The sequence below is a fragment of the Cibotium barometz genome, chromosome 17 (assembly GCF_041138505.1).
Source record: "Cibotium barometz isolate CiBa-2024 chromosome 17, ASM4113850v1, whole genome shotgun sequence".
NCBI classification, from domain to species: domain Eukaryota; kingdom Viridiplantae; phylum Streptophyta; class Polypodiopsida; order Cyatheales; family Cibotiaceae; genus Cibotium; species Cibotium barometz.
Genome location: NC_141062.1, coordinates 3,392,317 through 3,409,386, shown reverse-complemented (window position 1 = coordinate 3,409,386; position 17,070 = coordinate 3,392,317). Strand labels below are relative to the sequence as shown.

The following is a 17,070-nucleotide window of genomic DNA, read 5'->3' as shown; positions in this document are numbered from 1 at the left end:
AAAGGCTTTATATGGTTTAAAGCAAGCTCCACGAGCTTGGTATGAAAAGATACATGCATATTTGACTGCACATGGTTTTCAGAATAGTCCAACAGAAAGCACTTTGTATGTTAAACATGTGGATGATGTACATCTAATCATTGCTGTCAATGACATGCTGCTCACAGGACCAAATGAGAGTCATATTGCTGATTTTAAGGCTGATTTGAATGCCTCTTTTGAGATGTCAGATTTGGGGCATTTGCATCATTATTTGGGGATACAATTTAAGCAGTGTGATGGAGGTATTGCTTTGTGTCAAACAAAGTATATTGAGACATTGTTGCGGAGATTTAGCCTTGAAGACTGCAAGCCTATTGCTACTCCAATGGAGACAGGTTTGAAGTTGAGTCTTCATGATGCTGGAGATCACTTTGATGTCACACTCTATCAGACAGCTGTTGGTTGCCTCATTTATGTATGCATTACGAGGCCGGACATTCAGTTTGCAGTCTCACAGGTGAGCAGGTTTATGCATAGCCCAGGGTCTCAGCATTGGAAGGCAGTTAAATGCATCTTTCGCTACTTGAGTGGCACCATACATCTTGGGTTGTTTTATCCCAAGGGGGGATCATTGCCGCCAGATTTACTTGCTTTTTCGAACTCAGATTGGGCTGGTTGCTATGACACAAGAGTGTCCACAAGTGGTTTTTGTTTCATGCTCGGTAGCTCATGCATATCTTGGTTGAGCAAGAAGCAACCTACTGTGGCTACTTCTAGTTGTGAAGCTGAGTACAGGGCAGCTTTCACAGCTACGGTTGAGTGTGTGTGGCTCAGACGGCTTATGGCTGACTTGGGTGTTGGACAGGAGTCTGCCACCTCTATCTACACTGACAGTCAGAGCGCATTGGCAGTTGCGAGAAACCCAGGTTTTCATGCTCGCACAAAGCACATTGAGGTGCATTATCACTATGTCAGGGAGAGACTCTCAGCAGGAGAGATCAGCTTGGCCTATGTGCCAACACAGAACAACCTCGCCGATCTTTTCACAAAGACGCTTCCTCGTGAGAAGTTCGAAGCTTTCCACAAAGCTTTGGGCTTGCTCCCCTTTGTGGATTGATCTACTTCGGGCATGGCACTCCCCTATACATGAGTGCCAGCTCTCGTTCACACTATCACTCCCAGGGGAGATTTGTTGCCATATATATAGGCAGTGATGTGTGTGAACACACTTAGGACCGTCGGGGTACTTTTTCCCTGTTTAGGAGGTTTTTTCCCCCGGCTTGTATATACGCCCATCATTCTAGGGCTAACTTATCTTTTGTACAACATTGGCACAATCTAATACACTTTGTGTTGTGTGCATTCTTGCTTCTTCTTCTCCAAGCTTTGTGTGCTTTCCTGCAACCCTAATTCCAACACTAAGTGGAGTGGATAGATGTGGACTAGTCAGTATAGTCCAGATATAGAATCTCTAGCAAAGATATGTCGGTGCCAGCTACCAAACCCACAAGTGATATCACACACATAATAGAGTATATACAATCAGTTCATAATGTGAACACGCTAAGTGGAGTGGATAGATGTGGACTAGTCGGTATAGTCCAGATGTAGAATCTCTAGCAAAGATATGTCGGTGCCAGCTACCAAACCCACCAGTGATATAAATGTGAAACGGTCATGCAAGCGCCTCGTGAGTGTCAGCTCATGTTGAGCTTGACATCTCAACACAAACACTGTCCGCACTCCCAAAATGCACTACTGCAGTACAAAAACCAAATTCTGACCACAGACCGTTCTCAACCAGAACTTCCCGAAACTGTTGAAAATACATTGCAGTGTTAGAGAACAGAGATCGAGACGTGCCCGAAATGCGAATCTAGCTGCAAAACTACAGTGCAAAGTACTATGTACCACACACGTATCTCCAAGCCTACAAAGACAACTCCTTAATCAGAGATGTGTAGCTCCTGGAGCTACTGAGGGGGGGTGTTGTATCTAAACCAAGAAGGGAAAGAGATGATGATGCTCTTACCCGTGTAACCCCGCTTCCTTGCTTGCTTGTTCTTGGCTCTTGCTTACCTCCTTATCTCTAACATGAACCAGAGCTCTGATACCATAAAGAGAATGTAGGGAGAGAGAGATCTTGAGTTCCTTGCAAGCACACATACACACACACAAGAGAGTGCAAGACACAAGAGAGATGGATGACTGAATTTCCTTCTATCTATTCTCTTCTCTACAACCATATAACTAAAAGATAAGAGTACATACATAAAGGGAAAGTACTCTCCTACAACAACATACAAAGTGGTCGGCGGTCTATAGTGTGATCCCGAATATATGAGCTGGCGATATAACTATGCCTTAACACACAGCCTGTTATCCACTGGCGGCATATCAATCATAACCGCACCAACCATTGCCAGTGACATAAGTGTGGAAGCTATCACCTAGGTGGGTTATCAATGTCCGCCGTAACACTACTTGAGCTCGATATCTCAACACTTAGTACATAGGAGAAGAGGTACGAACTATGGTGAGTTAGAGGAATAGAGGGGCCTGAAATGATGTGTGAAGTTGTTACGTTATGTAGTGGCAGTTGCAGGAGAGTAGCCGATCAGCAAATAACGTAAGCGTCAATAGATGTTTATGCAAGAAGAGCACTAATGGACATCATTTACCCCAAAAAAAAACGACTCTCACATCACCACATCATCATGTAGGCTCACATTCCCCCATCATCATATATATATATATATATATATATATATATATATTCATAATAATATGATAAAGAGAGCATAAGAAAAGAAGAGAAGAAGAGATAAAGAGATCGCTTAGAGAAGGGGACAAAAATCGCACAATAGAATAGAACAGAAGAAGAGAAAAAGAGAAAGAAAGAGAAAGAGGGCAAGAGAGGGCACATGATAATCTCTCACCAAAAGGAGAGCGCCTAACCTAAGTGAAGAGCCGGCAACATAGCCAAAGCCAGCAAATGTGGTGCTTTCAAACAACCATGCTCTGCATCTCCCTCTAAGGCACAAAACGAACCTACATCCAACCAAGGTAGAGATGCCCAAAGTCAAAGCATCACTGCATGCCCAAGATCGGCAGTGTCCAGCATTCCAAAAGTTCACCCCCCCAGTCGCGAAAACTTTGTATTGCTTCTCTTCTTTCTGCCAACATAACAATGTTTCAAGCGAGTGGACTGAATACCCACTAATATTTCAAAAAGAGGCTCAAAAGAAGAACTCAGATCCCTTTGGCCATGTCCGGCAAGCCATTTACGATTTACCCATGTACCTTCAGATTGGGTGTCCTAAATTATTATATTCTCATGGACAACCCAATCTCATTCCCAGAAGCTAAGGCTCGTTACACATCAACTACCAATTTTCTATCTCAAACCATATGTAAGAATTGAAGAAAACAGACAATTAAGTGTCAAAGAAAGCATAGTGTTGGAGTTTTTAACCAGACGAAGCTTCTACATAGGCCCACCTTTTGCTCAATGCCCATGCATATCACCTACCATGGCACATCGGCATAATTTGTTCATAAACCTGCGTGAAGCCTCATCACCAACAACCGTCTAGGTACATTTCTGGATGGGGGAACCATGGTGAGCGCAAGCCTGGCCTATGGTATGACCCATCGCTCGCCTGGACCTTCCCCAAATCCGTAAGAACCTTCTGCGGTCTTGTCTTTGACCACACCACCCAATGATTCACACTGCCTCTATCCCATGTGCTTGACAATGCCAAATCCATCAAGGCAAAGAGGTTGCCCAGGTCCCTTATTGCTATGCGCACAACCATGCGCGTAAATTTGTGGCCATGCCTCAATAACTCTAATGATCTTGACTCCCCATGAAAATGAATATCAAGTAATTGTTAAAAAAAGCAACAAAGAGAGTCAAAGAAAGCATTCAAGTTGGAGAAGCCCTTGTTTGGGGAGAAGTACGCATACATGGGCACACATTCCACCCATTGTCCATGCACGTCACTTGCATATTTCACTACAGGCATCGTAATTTTTTCACTTCTCACATCTCACAGCACACAAAAACTCATGCACTTGCAACTATCCTTGTCAATATCAACCCTCTAGGTATATCCCTGGATGGAGGGACTATGGTTGCCCATGGTATGGCCCATCGCCTATAGAGAACCCTCGACCGTGGTGCAGGTGCCTCCAACGAGCTTCCCTGCCTTTATCATCTACGTCAACTAAAATTCAACACTAACAGAACCTTGCCCTAGCTAACGTATTCATCAAGCAAAAGCCCCATTTGGACATAATACCTTATTGTTGCCAATATGCCCCAAATCTCCTTCTACCCATGCTATGAATCATTCCATGGGATCGTGGCACTCATTCCACGAATCATAGGGTGCGGACCACACTTCTACCAACTAAAGGGTCCACACCACTTCAACAATCGGCCTAAAGCACCTCCACATTGCGTATCACTTCCCATGCCACCTCAACAAGTTGCCTACCCCTCCAAGGCTACCCAAAGCTACCCATCACTTTGCCCTACATCTAGCTAAGAATCGGTCCCAAATTACCCACATAAACTCGATCGTACCAACTCCATGGCGTAGAATAATAGACCATCCACACCATCCACTTCTCAGTACCAATTCCACCATCGACTTGGATGACGCGAGGACGTGGTCACCATTAGGAAGGGAGGTAATGACTCCATTAGTTAACATGGTTTTGCCCACCCAACTTATCGTAAGGCGCTTCACTATCTCACCGCGTGAACGGGCACTTAACTTTTTTAAGGCTACGCTAGAGTATATAAAGCAGCCTTATCCCATGAGCTTAATGACAAAAAGGGAAAGTCTACGGACTTAATGTACATACTTGCTTAAGACTAGTAATAGAGATCGGACCATTTTTAAGTTTGGCTGGCCTAGTATGTAAACTAGTCATTTGTATATGTCATTTTTTATAATAAGCAAGACATAACTATTCCCTTGCAATAGTTTACCTGTGAGCTCTCCTTTTGCCCTCCTATTGCTTGCTTGTATGCTTTTGAATCTTGCTTTCTTGATGGATGCATGCTAGATAGGTTTGATTGTAGGTTTTGTATTGCAATAGCTTCTTCTTCTTCTTCGCTCAGCTTTGTGAGAGAGAACCATCGTGAAGAACCATCTCTTGTTACCTCCATCTAGACATTGAGAGCTCTCCCTTTACCCCTTTTGCAAGGAGCATTCCGATATGATGATGGAGTGAGGATGCGATGGCAGACGAGCTAGCACGCCCACATGAGGAAGTTGCAAATTGTGGCTTTAAGGCAAAACCCAACAACACATACTTCGACTAAGGTAAGCTGTTGACTTGAACAACCATTTAAGGGCATATGTGTACTCAAAAATTCAGAAAGATATTGTGCTTTTGCAAAATGATGTTAATAAGACTAGTTTTTAATTTGACAAATTTGTGTTTTGGGTTTAGGGATGAGCTTCACTTGCTTTGGAGAAGATGGCATGTTAAACTGATTTGGAGAGACTTGTGAAGTTTGTAATGATGAAGAAAATTTAAAACAACTTCATACAATGATGCACTTCGTCCCCAATGTTGGTTTGAGGATAAGCAATCGAAGATTATGTAGATTCAAGTGTGCTAATTGTTGTAATTAGTCAGAGGGGTTCTCTAGTATTTATGCCAAAAAAAAAAAAAACCAGTTTTAGAGTCAACAATTGAGTGCCTAAATCAAAGGGCAAATAAAATTTTTTGACTAGAAGTTTTTAGCAACACTTGAGATCCTAGAAAACACACTTAAATCTCTATATAGTTCATTGTCTGAGAAGACAATCTCTGAGACCCATACAGCGATTGGAGTGTACCACAGCTCGAATACTTGATCATTGCTCACATGGAAATCAGTGTAAAGCTTACTTATAGCATTGCTAAGGAGTGTGTGTAATCCATTTTGACAATAGATGAGCAATGAAACTAATTTGACCTTATGTGCAAAAAATCGCTGCCTTTGCCTGCTGTGTGAATTTCTGGAGCAAGTTGTTGATATTGACCAAGATGAAGCATAAACTATTCAATTGTATATGCTGGGAAGGTCCTCCACTCCTTTGCAAGCAGTACAAAGGCTGCAAACTACAGTACTGAGCTTATTAAGCCCAATGGGTACAAAGAGGAAAAAAAAGTATCACGGCTATCTTTCCATTTTAGTTGAGCCCCTTCATTTCAATTAAGTCCCTAGATTTAGCATTATAAAAAATTAAGCCTCTACTCAATTAAAAGAGTAAATTGGTGTGTAATGGAATACATGCCTATGGTGGATCAAAGGGAATGAGAGCCATCATTAAGATATGCACTAGGTGGTTAATAAGAGTGATTAAGGCTAAGTTAAGAACTAATAAAAAATGAGTTGGATTAAGACTCTAAATCAAGTAATTGGCTCATAAAAGTAGGCCTCTTATATAGGCACATGTACAAGAGGTGTGACCCCTTAATTTTCTCCTACATTTTCTCCACCACACTCACTTATATAGGCCTCAGGCGTCTATTATAGTAACCCAAGCACTGATAGCTTTATGGGATTATTAGACATCTTCCCAATAGCCAACTGTTAACCAACCCATGTTACACTCTACATAATCCATCGGGTTCAAACCTGCCCCTTGGCCAGTCTATGCTACGGTTGTATTCGTGTTTTGTGTGTGTGTAGGGGAAGGGGGGGGGGGGGGGGGGGGGGGGGGGGGGGGGGAGCGTGGGTCAGCGGGAGCGTTTGTATTCCTCAGCCTTGCCCTTACCTCCAATCCAATGCGCTCTGATTGCTAGCTGAAGTTTTCATTGCAGTGATGCTACCTGCTGCTGCTAGTGCTGGCTGGCCACTTCTGCACATTCTTCCTTGCTGCAAGTGCTTATATTGAGGTGCACTACAAAAACTCAACGGCTTCATTAAGCAACAATTCCGTATGCATGGTTCTCCTAAAGCCATTGAGAAGGTTTATCATATTCACCACCAACTCAGCCTGTTTGCTCAAATCTCAAAGCCCATGGAAGGGGTTATATGCCCATGCCAACTAGCCTTGTTCAATAGATTCTAGCAATAATCTCCACACGAGCACATCTCATCCTTGAATCGATGAAATCGAGCTGCATCCCTTCCAGGAAAACTCTAACAGAGTTATCTTTGATATGAGCTAAGCAGCACTGTGGCAGTCGCTGCAGACCTCCAGGTATTTGATTGTGTAAACCTTCCACTAATACAAGGAATTGCCAGGTTTTCACTGTGGCAGTAAAGCAGCTTTTTCTTCTTCTCTTCTTCCACATCATGCAGCACCAATTTTGTGTCAGCAGGTTAATTCCTCCATCAGCTTGCTTAGAATTCCTAATTCAGTATAAATCTTTTGTCTGTGGATGCAATTGATCTCCAACTGCAAAACTATGTATTGCATTTCCGATCTCAATCAAGCTGCAATCAGGCTGCTGCATCACACCATGCTGCACCATCAAAGTTCTCAACCTGGCTGCATCATCCCATCTGCCAGCCGCACCATATATGTTTGACAAGACAGCATAAGCTGCAGAGCATTGAGGATCTAAAGCAAGAACCTGCTCAGCTGCACGTTCAGCTCGCTCGGCATCATCATAGTTTCTGCATGCACTAAGGAAGGCCATCCACTCCACAACCCCAGCTTTGAATGGCATTTTGTTGATAAAGCTCTCTGCCTCATCTAGCCGTCCCACACGACCAAACATGTCTATCATGCAAGAATAATGGCTGGAGGTTGGTGAGATACCATGATCTAAGCTCATAGAAAAGAAATATTCCCGAGCCTCAAGTATCAAACCCGAATGGCTACACGCAGTAAGAACACTTACAAAGGTGACCTCATCTGGCTTTACACCATCATGCTGCATTCGCCTAAATACTTGGAGTGCCTCTTTTCCATAGCCATGCAAAGCATATGCATCAAGCATGGCAGTCCATGAAACCACATTCCTGTTTGATATGTTATCAAAAACCTTCCGCGCATCCTCAACATTCCCACACTTTGAATACATGTTGATCAGAGCATTGCCCACCTCCGCAACTGAATCAAACCCCCCTTCAAGGAGCCCTGAGTGGATCATCTTACCCTCTGCCACAGCTGAAAGACTGGCACAGGCAGAGAGAATGTTGATAAAAGTGACTTGATTCGGCTTCACGCCCTCCCAATTCATCTGTAGAAAGAGTTCGAAAGCCTCCTCACCATGCCCAAGCTGGGCATATGCCCCAATCATTGCAGTCCACGAGACTACATCAGGTGGTCGGATATTGTCAAAAACACGACGGGCCTCTTGGAGACTCCCACACTTACCATACATGTTGACAAGGGCACTCCTTACAAGAACGTCACGATCCAATTTGCATTGCATGGCATAGAAATGAATAGCTTTTCCCTCCTCTAAGGCTGCTGAGCCTGTGCAGGTGTCTAGAATAGTAATGAAGGTAATCTTGTTTGGTTTGACGAGTTCTTTTCGCATCCTTCGGAAAAGTTGAAGAGCCTCCTTGTTGCAACCACACTGGGAATATGCAGCAATCATGGCATTCCAAGACACTACACTCCGATGATTTATTCTGTCAAAGCTCCGACAAGCATCCTCCACACAACCACACTTACCAAACATGGTAATAAGAGCCGTCCCAACAAAAACATGGGACTGATATCCACACTCCACAATCAGTTCGTAGATCATCCTACCCATCTCTAGATCAGCCTCACTCTTGCATCCAGAGAGAAGGTTGACAAAGCTTACCTTATCTGGCTCCACATTTTTTACCTTCATTCGTTTGAAGAGTTTAAAAGCCTCCTTGATGTAACCATTTCGGGCAAATGCGGCGACCATGGAGTTCCACGTGACAATGTCCCGTTCCTGCATCTTGTGGAACATCTTCCTTGCTTCCTTTGCACAGCCACATTTGCCATAGGCATTGATGAGAGCGTTTCCTACAACCAAGTCCTTTTCTTGTCCACTGTTAGCTATGCTCTCATGCAACATCTTAAGCTCGCTTAGAATCTCTGGAGTGGTGCAGGCATTGAGGGCGGTGATGTAGGTGCTCTTCTTGGGCTGCAAACCATCTTGCTGCATGCGTTTGACGAGGCGAAGGGCATGTTTTCCTTGGCCATGCTCCGCATACACGGCGATCATGGCATTCCATGACACAACATTTCTCTGATGCATGTTGTCGAACATCATGCGGGCATCCACGACACTGCCACATTTGCCGTACATGCTGATGATGAAATTGGCCAGGAATGTGTTGCGGTCGAGGCCACGGCGGGAGATATGGGCGTGGATGCGCTTGCCCTCCGGAAGGGCCTTGAGCTTGCTGCATAGCTCCAAGAGGAGAGCGAAAGTGTTGTGATCGGCAGGGGCAGCGCGGCGGTCCAGGCTCCGCAGAGCGTCCTTCAGGCCGGCATTTTCAAAGGGCTGGCCCTCTTGCAGCACTGAGCGCCCCCTCCTCCTGCTGCTTACGGCTCCGGAGGAGGACAGTCCGGTAGCTGGCATAACAACAGCGCCAGTGCGACTGTCAATTTTCAAATACCTATCAGCGAGCCTTCGAGTATGGGCAGCCTTAAAGAGCTGGTCGCCAGCTGCGAGTACCTGATCAAGGGTTTTTTACAAATATATATCGGTGGAGGGTAGAATAAAAGTATCTTTGCATATTTGCCATGCTTTAGGGTGCTTCATAATGGGAAGAGGGTACGGAGGGGACTCAAAAGGAATATCATGTTGAGAGTATGTGTGTGTGTATTTTGAAATGTTGTGGTGCGGTTTTGAGGAAGATGTACGATGACAGCATAGTCTTGACCATCAACTCACCTCTAGGTATTGTGGTGAGCACCGCATGCATGTTGAGATATGGAGCTCATCTAGTGAGGCGGTGGACACTGATGACCCTCCTGGGGGATAGGCCCCACACTTACACCACTGGCATGGTTGGTGAGATCATGGGTGATATGCGGCCAGTGGGATGACAGCTGTGTGACAGCCATTCTAGAGATTGGCATAGTTATAGCGCCAACTCATTTAGTTGGGTTCACACTATAGAAAACCCTAGTATGTATTTGGTTGAGTACCTTTTCATATTGTGTGTACTCTTATCTTTGTATATGGTGTGTTGAGTGTTGTGTGAAGAAGAAGATTTTCAGCCTCTCACCTTGTGTGTTCTCTTTTAGGGTTTTGTGAGTGTGTGTGTACTTGCAAGAGCTCAAGCTCTCTTCTCCCCTGCATCTTTTCATGGTATCAGAGCCTGGTTCATGCTAAGGGTTGAGCTGCAAGCAAGAGAAGCACAAGAAGCGATACGAGGGTAAGAGCTTCACTCATCTACTCTTCTCTATTTGTGTTGGCGACTACACCCTTGTCATCAGGAGCTCTACGGGAGGCACCGACAAACGATCTCTGATTGATGAGCTTTCTTTGCGAAGTAAAGCTATAGGGCAACTATACTGTCCTATCGGAGTCCTATCGAAAAAAAATTTTAGGGCTGAAAACGTATTTCGGGCGCGTTAGGACCTCCGTTTTTTTGGAAAGCAGGCGATTTCGAGCACTGCGGGTAAGTCATCGATTCTAACTGCAGGAAGACAGATTAGTTGTGCAGACATTGTGTGTGCTGCAAGGAGGTCAAACAGTTGCCATTGGGTTTATGTATGCACATTGAGGCCACTGGTTGTGACATTTGAGTGTAGTACAGTACCGCTGCAAAAAATACAACAGTTTGTGCAGGAAAAACCAGAGTGCTATTTCTGGTAAATTTGTGTGTCTGGCAAGATGTCAAATGATGGCATAAACCAAATTGTTGCTGAGAAGCTTGACAAGAACAACTTCCATGCTTGAAGGTTCAGGTTGATAAATTTCTTGATGGGAAAGGATTATTGGGACTACATATAGAAGGTGAGCATAAAGAGGCCCCGGAGATACCGGAGATTAATCCGACTGCTACAGATGTGAAAGAGATCAATCCGATTGCTGCAGATGTGAAAGAGTTCAAGGATTAAAACCAAGGAGCCAGAAAAGTTATGTATTGGCTCTCTATCAGTATACAGGACACCATGATTGGGCACATACAGGATGCCAAGTCCCCCAAGGAGGCATGGGACACCTTGGTAAAACTCTATGAAACGAATACCAAGGCACGAAAGATACAATTGAAGAATGAACTTCATACTGTGGAGAAAAAGAGTATATCTATAAATGACTATGCATTGAAGATCAAGGGTATTGTGGAATCCCTTGCATCTATTGGCATTTCAGTAGATGATGATAAGGCGGACGTCTGTCTATGTGGTCTCGGGCCACAATACAAGGCGTTCAAGACGTCTATTCAGACTCGGGAAAACATTTCCAATTTCACAGATTTGGTGTCTTGATTATAGAAGAGAAGAGCTTGGGTGAAGACCAACAGTCTTCACAAAACAAAAACAGTTTAGAGAAACAGGCCTTCTACACAAGTTCAGGAAGAGGACGAGGAGGCCGTGGACATGGCCAAGGAGGTGGCCGAACAAGTAATCAGAATTATGGCCAGCAGCGCAACAACAACAGTCCCAGACAACAACAACAACACACAGGTGGAAGAGGCCAATTCAGAGGCAGGGGGAGTCAAAGAAGTCGTGGAAATTGGCAAAGGCAGTATAATGATACACGTGGATGCTTTTATTGTGGTAAGCCTAGCATGTGCAGGCAGATTGTTATAAGAAGCAGATTGTTATAAGAAGCAGGCAGATTGTTATAAGAAGCAGGCAGATTGTTATAAGAAGCAGGCAGATTGTTATAAGAAGCAGGCATATTGTTATAAGAAGCAGGCTGACATGTGCAGGCAGATTGTTATAAGAAGCAGGCTGACATCCAAAATGGAAAATTGCAGCAAAACAACTATGCATCCTCTAGCAGAAACAATGAGGATAATGAAAAGTTGTTTGTTATGCAGCATGTCGTTTAATGCCATGTCTAAAAATGTTGAAGCAGCACATAAAGATGATGTATGATACGTTGATTCAGGTGCTTCAAACCACATGACAAGTCATGCGGAGTGGGTCAAGGAGATGAAAAACCTTGAAAGACCAGGTTTTGTGGAAACAAGAGATGACACTGCTCATCCAGTTGCCCATGTTGGAGATGTGCCATTGTCTATGTATGCAGGATGGCAAAGTGAAGTACCTTGCAGATGTACTTCATGTTCTGAATATAACAAAGAATCTGGTTTCAGTTGGCTAGATGATTGAGCAGGGTTTGCTGGTTCGGTTTAACCTCGATGGTTGTTATGTTGAAGACTTTAAAGACAAGTGCAGGTTGGTTGCAAAAGGCAATAGAGTGGGCAGAATGTTTACATTGAATGTAAACATGAATGTAAACATGCCTGAAGTGAGTGCTGCGATGTTTGCAAATGGTTCAGGAATTGTTGCAGACACAAACATTTGGCATAAAAGAATTGGACATGTGAATGTGCAAAGAATGAAGTCTATGCAGACTAAAGGAATTATGACAGGACTGCCAAAGTTTAAAGTTGAAGGTATGCAGAAAATATGTGAAGCATGCCAATTTGGAAAGCACACAAAGCATGTATTTCCACGTGACAGAAATGTGAGTAGAAATGCACTAGATATTGTGCATTTAGATGTATGGGGTCCTACGAAGACCATGTCTATGGGAGGCTGCAGGTATTATGTGACATTTATTGATGTGACCACACAAGGAAAGTGTGGGTATACTTCATGAAGAAGAAGAGTGAGGTGTTCACTCATTTTCAAAATTTCAGAGTTATGGTTGAAAAGCAAACAGGGAAACATGTAAAGTGCCTAAGGTCAGATGGAGAGGGAGAGTACTTCTCCAATGAGTTCTCTGAATTTTTGCAAAAGAATGGTATTCAGAGACAGTTTACATGCAGACACACTCCACAGCAAAATGGAGTCGTTGAGTGAGCGACATTGCTGAGATTGCACAAGCATTGATGGGAGAGAAGAATATGCCGCATAGCTATTCGGTTGAGACTGTTTCTACAGCAGTTTACATCATGAACAGGACTCCAATTGCAGACATACATGATGTAACTCCAGAGAGGAGAGGTATTTGTCTCATTTGAAAGTCTTTGGATGCATTGCATATGTGCATGTGCATGTGCTAGATGAGCTGAGAACTAAGCTGGATCCAAAAGTTAAAAAATGTGTGTTTATTGGGTATTCCCTTGAGCAAAAAGGATACAGGTGTTATAACCTTGCTACAAGCAGGGATGTTGTTTTTTATAAGATGATCAACTGGTATGCTGCTGAAAAAGAAGCTGTTGGGGCTTATGTGAGTGGAAATGTGGTTGCACAGAATGCAGGTTAGCAATCACAGTCTTTGAGTGGACCAGGAGACCATGGAGTGGCAGGCTATGACATAATACCAGCCCTGCAAATGTGATTAGTATATCACATAAAGGCAAAGAGAAAGTGGTTGAGCCCCTTAGTATGCCTGACATTTCTGCAGGGCATTCTCATGTTGATGGAGAATCTGCTGGCTCAGAGATGAGCCTTGATGAGGATCTTGGGATACCAGCTATGAGAACACCTGGTGTAAAGAAGGCTATGGAAGCCATGAATGCAAAGCTGCGAAGATCTGGGAGAGTGAAGAATCCTGTACAGAGGTTTACCTATGATGGTTATGTGGCACATCACTATGCATACATGGCAAAAGTTGTACAGGTTGTAGAGCCCACATGCATTGATGAGGCTGTTGGAAATGTGTGTTGGGAGAAAGCGATGGATGAGGAGATGGATGCACTATATGGAAATGAGACTTAGGATTTAGTGCAATTGCCTGAAGGCAAGAAAGCCATTGGATGCAAGTGGGTGTACAAAGTCAAACATAACAGTGATGGAAGCATAAGCAGGTACGGCTAGATTGGTAGCCAAAGGATATGCGCAGACATATGGCATTGATTATGAGGAAACTTTCAGCCCAGTTGCCAAGATGGCAACAGTGAGAGTTGTGATAGCAGTGGCTGCATGGGGATTTGCAGGAAGAGGTGTATATGTTGCAACCACCTGGTTATGAGAATGTGAGTCACCCCGAGCATGTTTGCAGGTTGAAGAAATCCTTGTATGGCTTAAAACAAGCACCAAGAGCATGGTGCTTGTTTGTGTCAAAGCAATGGTCTTTACATCAGCAGATGGATGGTACGTGGTTATGAGGATGTGAGTCACCCCGAGCATGTTTGCAGGTTGAAGAAATCCTTGTATGGCTTAAAACAAGCACCAAGAGCATGGTCTGACAAGATTTCTGAATATCTTGTCACTATTGGCTTTCATGTAGTCAATGTAGATTTCTCGCTGTATGTGGTACACAGTGATAGAGGGGTTGTGCTTGTTGTCATCTGTGTAGATGACCTAATCATTATGGGGAACCATGATGTAGAGATCTTTGATGTAAAGATCTTGCTTAGACAGAAGTTTGAGATGAAGGATCTGGGGGAGCTCAAATATTTCTTGGGCATTGAGGTTATTAGGTCACCACATGGTATTGGATTACTGCTGAGACAGTATGGCTTGGACATGTTGTCCAAGTATGGTATGACAAGCTATAAGCCTATCTCAGTGCTTGTTGTCATCTGTGTAGATGAGTGATAGAGGGGTTGTGCTTGTTGTCATTTGTGTAGATGACCTAATCATTATGGGGAACCATGATGTAGAGATCTTTGATGTAAAGATCTTGCTTAGACAGAAGTTTGAGATGAAGGATCTGGGGGAGCTCAAATATTTCTTGGGCATTGAGGTTATTAGGTCACCACATGGTATTGGATTACTGCAGAGACAGTATGGCTTGGACATGTTGTCCAAGTATGGTATGACAGGCTATAAGCCTATCTCAGTGCCATTGGATCAGAATGGCAAGTTGAGTGCCATTGGATCAGAATGGCAAGTTGAGTGCAGATTCAGAATGGCAAGTTGAGTGCAGATTCAGAAGAGATTTTGGAGGAACCTACTATGTATAGGCCCATAGTAGGAAGCTTGATCTACATGACAATCACCAGGCCAGATTTGAGCTATGATGTTGGGTTGGTGAGTCAGCTTATGCAAGTTCCTCGGAAGCCGCATTTGGATACATTGAGACGCATACTGAGGTATGTGAGGTCTACTTTGCATTGTGGACTATTTTATGAAACTGGGACAGAGATATGTGTACATGGGGTACACACATGCTGATTGGGCTGGTAGTATCTCAGATAGAAGATCTACTAGTGGCTTCATGTTTCTTTGGGGAGTGCTACTGTAACTTGGAGCAGCAAGAAGCAGCCTACGGTTGCTCTATCCAGTACAGAGGCCAAGCATAGAAGTGCTGCTATGGCAGCATGTGAGGTAGCTTGGTTGAGAAAGCTACTTGGCAGATTTAGGTCTATCAGTGGATAGACAAGTTGTCATTTTCTATGACAACATTAGCAGTATACAGTTGGCCAGGAACCCAGTATTTCATGCTCACACGAAGCATATAGAGGTTCACTACCATTTTGTCAGAGAGAAGGCTTTGGCAGGAGACATTGACCTTGTTTATGTCAGCACACACAGGATCAGGTCGCTGACATCTTCACCAAAGCATTGGGTATAGAGAAGCTCCGCAGATTCAGGGCTTCGCTTGGTGTGCATGAGATGGAGTTGAGCTCAAGGAGGAGTGTTGAGATATCGAGCTCATCTAGTGAGGCGGTGGACACTGATGACCCGCCTGGGGAATATGCCCCACACATACACCACTAGCATGGTTGGTGAGATCATGGGCGATATGCGGCCAGTGGGATGACAGGCTGTGTGACAACCATTCTAGAGACTGGCATAGTTATAGTGCTAGCTCATTTAGTTAGGTTCACACTATAGAGAACCCTAGTATGTATTTGGTTGAGTACCTTTTCATATTGTGTGTACTCTTATCTTTGTATATGGTGTGTTGAGTGTTGTGTGAAGAAGAAGAAGATTTTCAGCCTCTCACCTTGTGTGTTCTCTTTTAGGGTTTTATGAGTGTGTGTGTGCTTGCAAGAGCTCAAGCTCTCTTCTCCCCCGTATCTTTTCAATGCAATCATGCACCGTCCACCCTCTTCATAGGGTTTGGATGATGCTATTACCCATGGGCCATCCAAGGTTGAGCTATGTCAACTTGGGAGTGCCTCCCCTCCACGAACTAAGGGTAAATGCGAGACTCGGCAATAGGAATGATGAACCGCCATGATGCAAGGATTCAAGGTGGAAAGGTGGACCAAACATGAATCAAGTCGGCACAACTAGGATGGGTGACCTCTCAGATTGGCCATGGACACAACTAGGATGGGTGACCTCTCAGATTTTTTTTTGGTGTTTTTGTTCGCCTTTTTGGAGGATCTACATAATTGAAGAGCAGGGGCCTGAGGAGTTATTGGCAGAGCTAACCCAACTCGGAGGCGTGCTCAATGAGGAGACGGAGATCATCGCTAGGCTCTGGCCACTGACTTCTTTCTTGGATTGCCAAACTGATGCTCTAACGCTTGTAGGCGGGAGTCTGTGTTGCTAAGGAGGTTTGAAATTAATGTTTCTCTGACAATCCTTGCAGTGTCTAATTCTCTGACCATCCTTGCAGTGTCTAATTCTCTGAATCTTCTTGCTACGTCTTCTTGGGCCCGTCGGGCCGTTGCTTCCCTTTCCTGAGCTTGGGTAATCTGTTGGAGCCATTGGGCAGCCAGCCTCTGAGTGTCATGTAGTTGTTGTGTAAGCTGCGTCACTGCCTCTTGGTGTGCCAACTATTTTCTTTGTGCTTCGGCCTGGCTTACACTTATTGTTTCATTAAGTGCTCTGATCTTCTCTACATGGGCCTTGTTTGTTTGTTCCCTTTCATGTTGTAAATGGTTTGCCCTTTCCTCCTCTACTTTTAGCTGTACTGTTAGCTTCTGGATTTGGCATTGTAATTCTTCTTCTTTGGCCCTGGCATTGGCTTAGAACTCCTGTATTTGTTGTGCATGAAGTGTAGTGATTTCCTTTGTGTGGGTGACTTCTTTCTGAGCTGCTCCTTCTCTTGTTCCAATTTGGCATTGAGGTCAACATTCGCCTTGATTCTTTGCACTATTGTTTG

The 17,070-nt window shown here is 44.1% G+C and overlaps 1 pseudogene across 1 annotated transcript; it reads right to left on the bottom strand.

Moving 5' to 3' along the window:
- Positions 1 to 6,400: 6,400 nt before the first annotated feature.
- Positions 6,401 to 9,626, bottom strand: LOC147629592 (pentatricopeptide repeat-containing protein At4g13650 pseudogene; annotated as a pseudogene). The gene has a single exon (XR_015267734.1). The product of XR_015267734.1 is annotated as a pentatricopeptide repeat-containing protein At4g13650 pseudogene (transcript).
- Between the last annotated feature and the right edge of the window lie 7,444 nt (positions 9,627 to 17,070).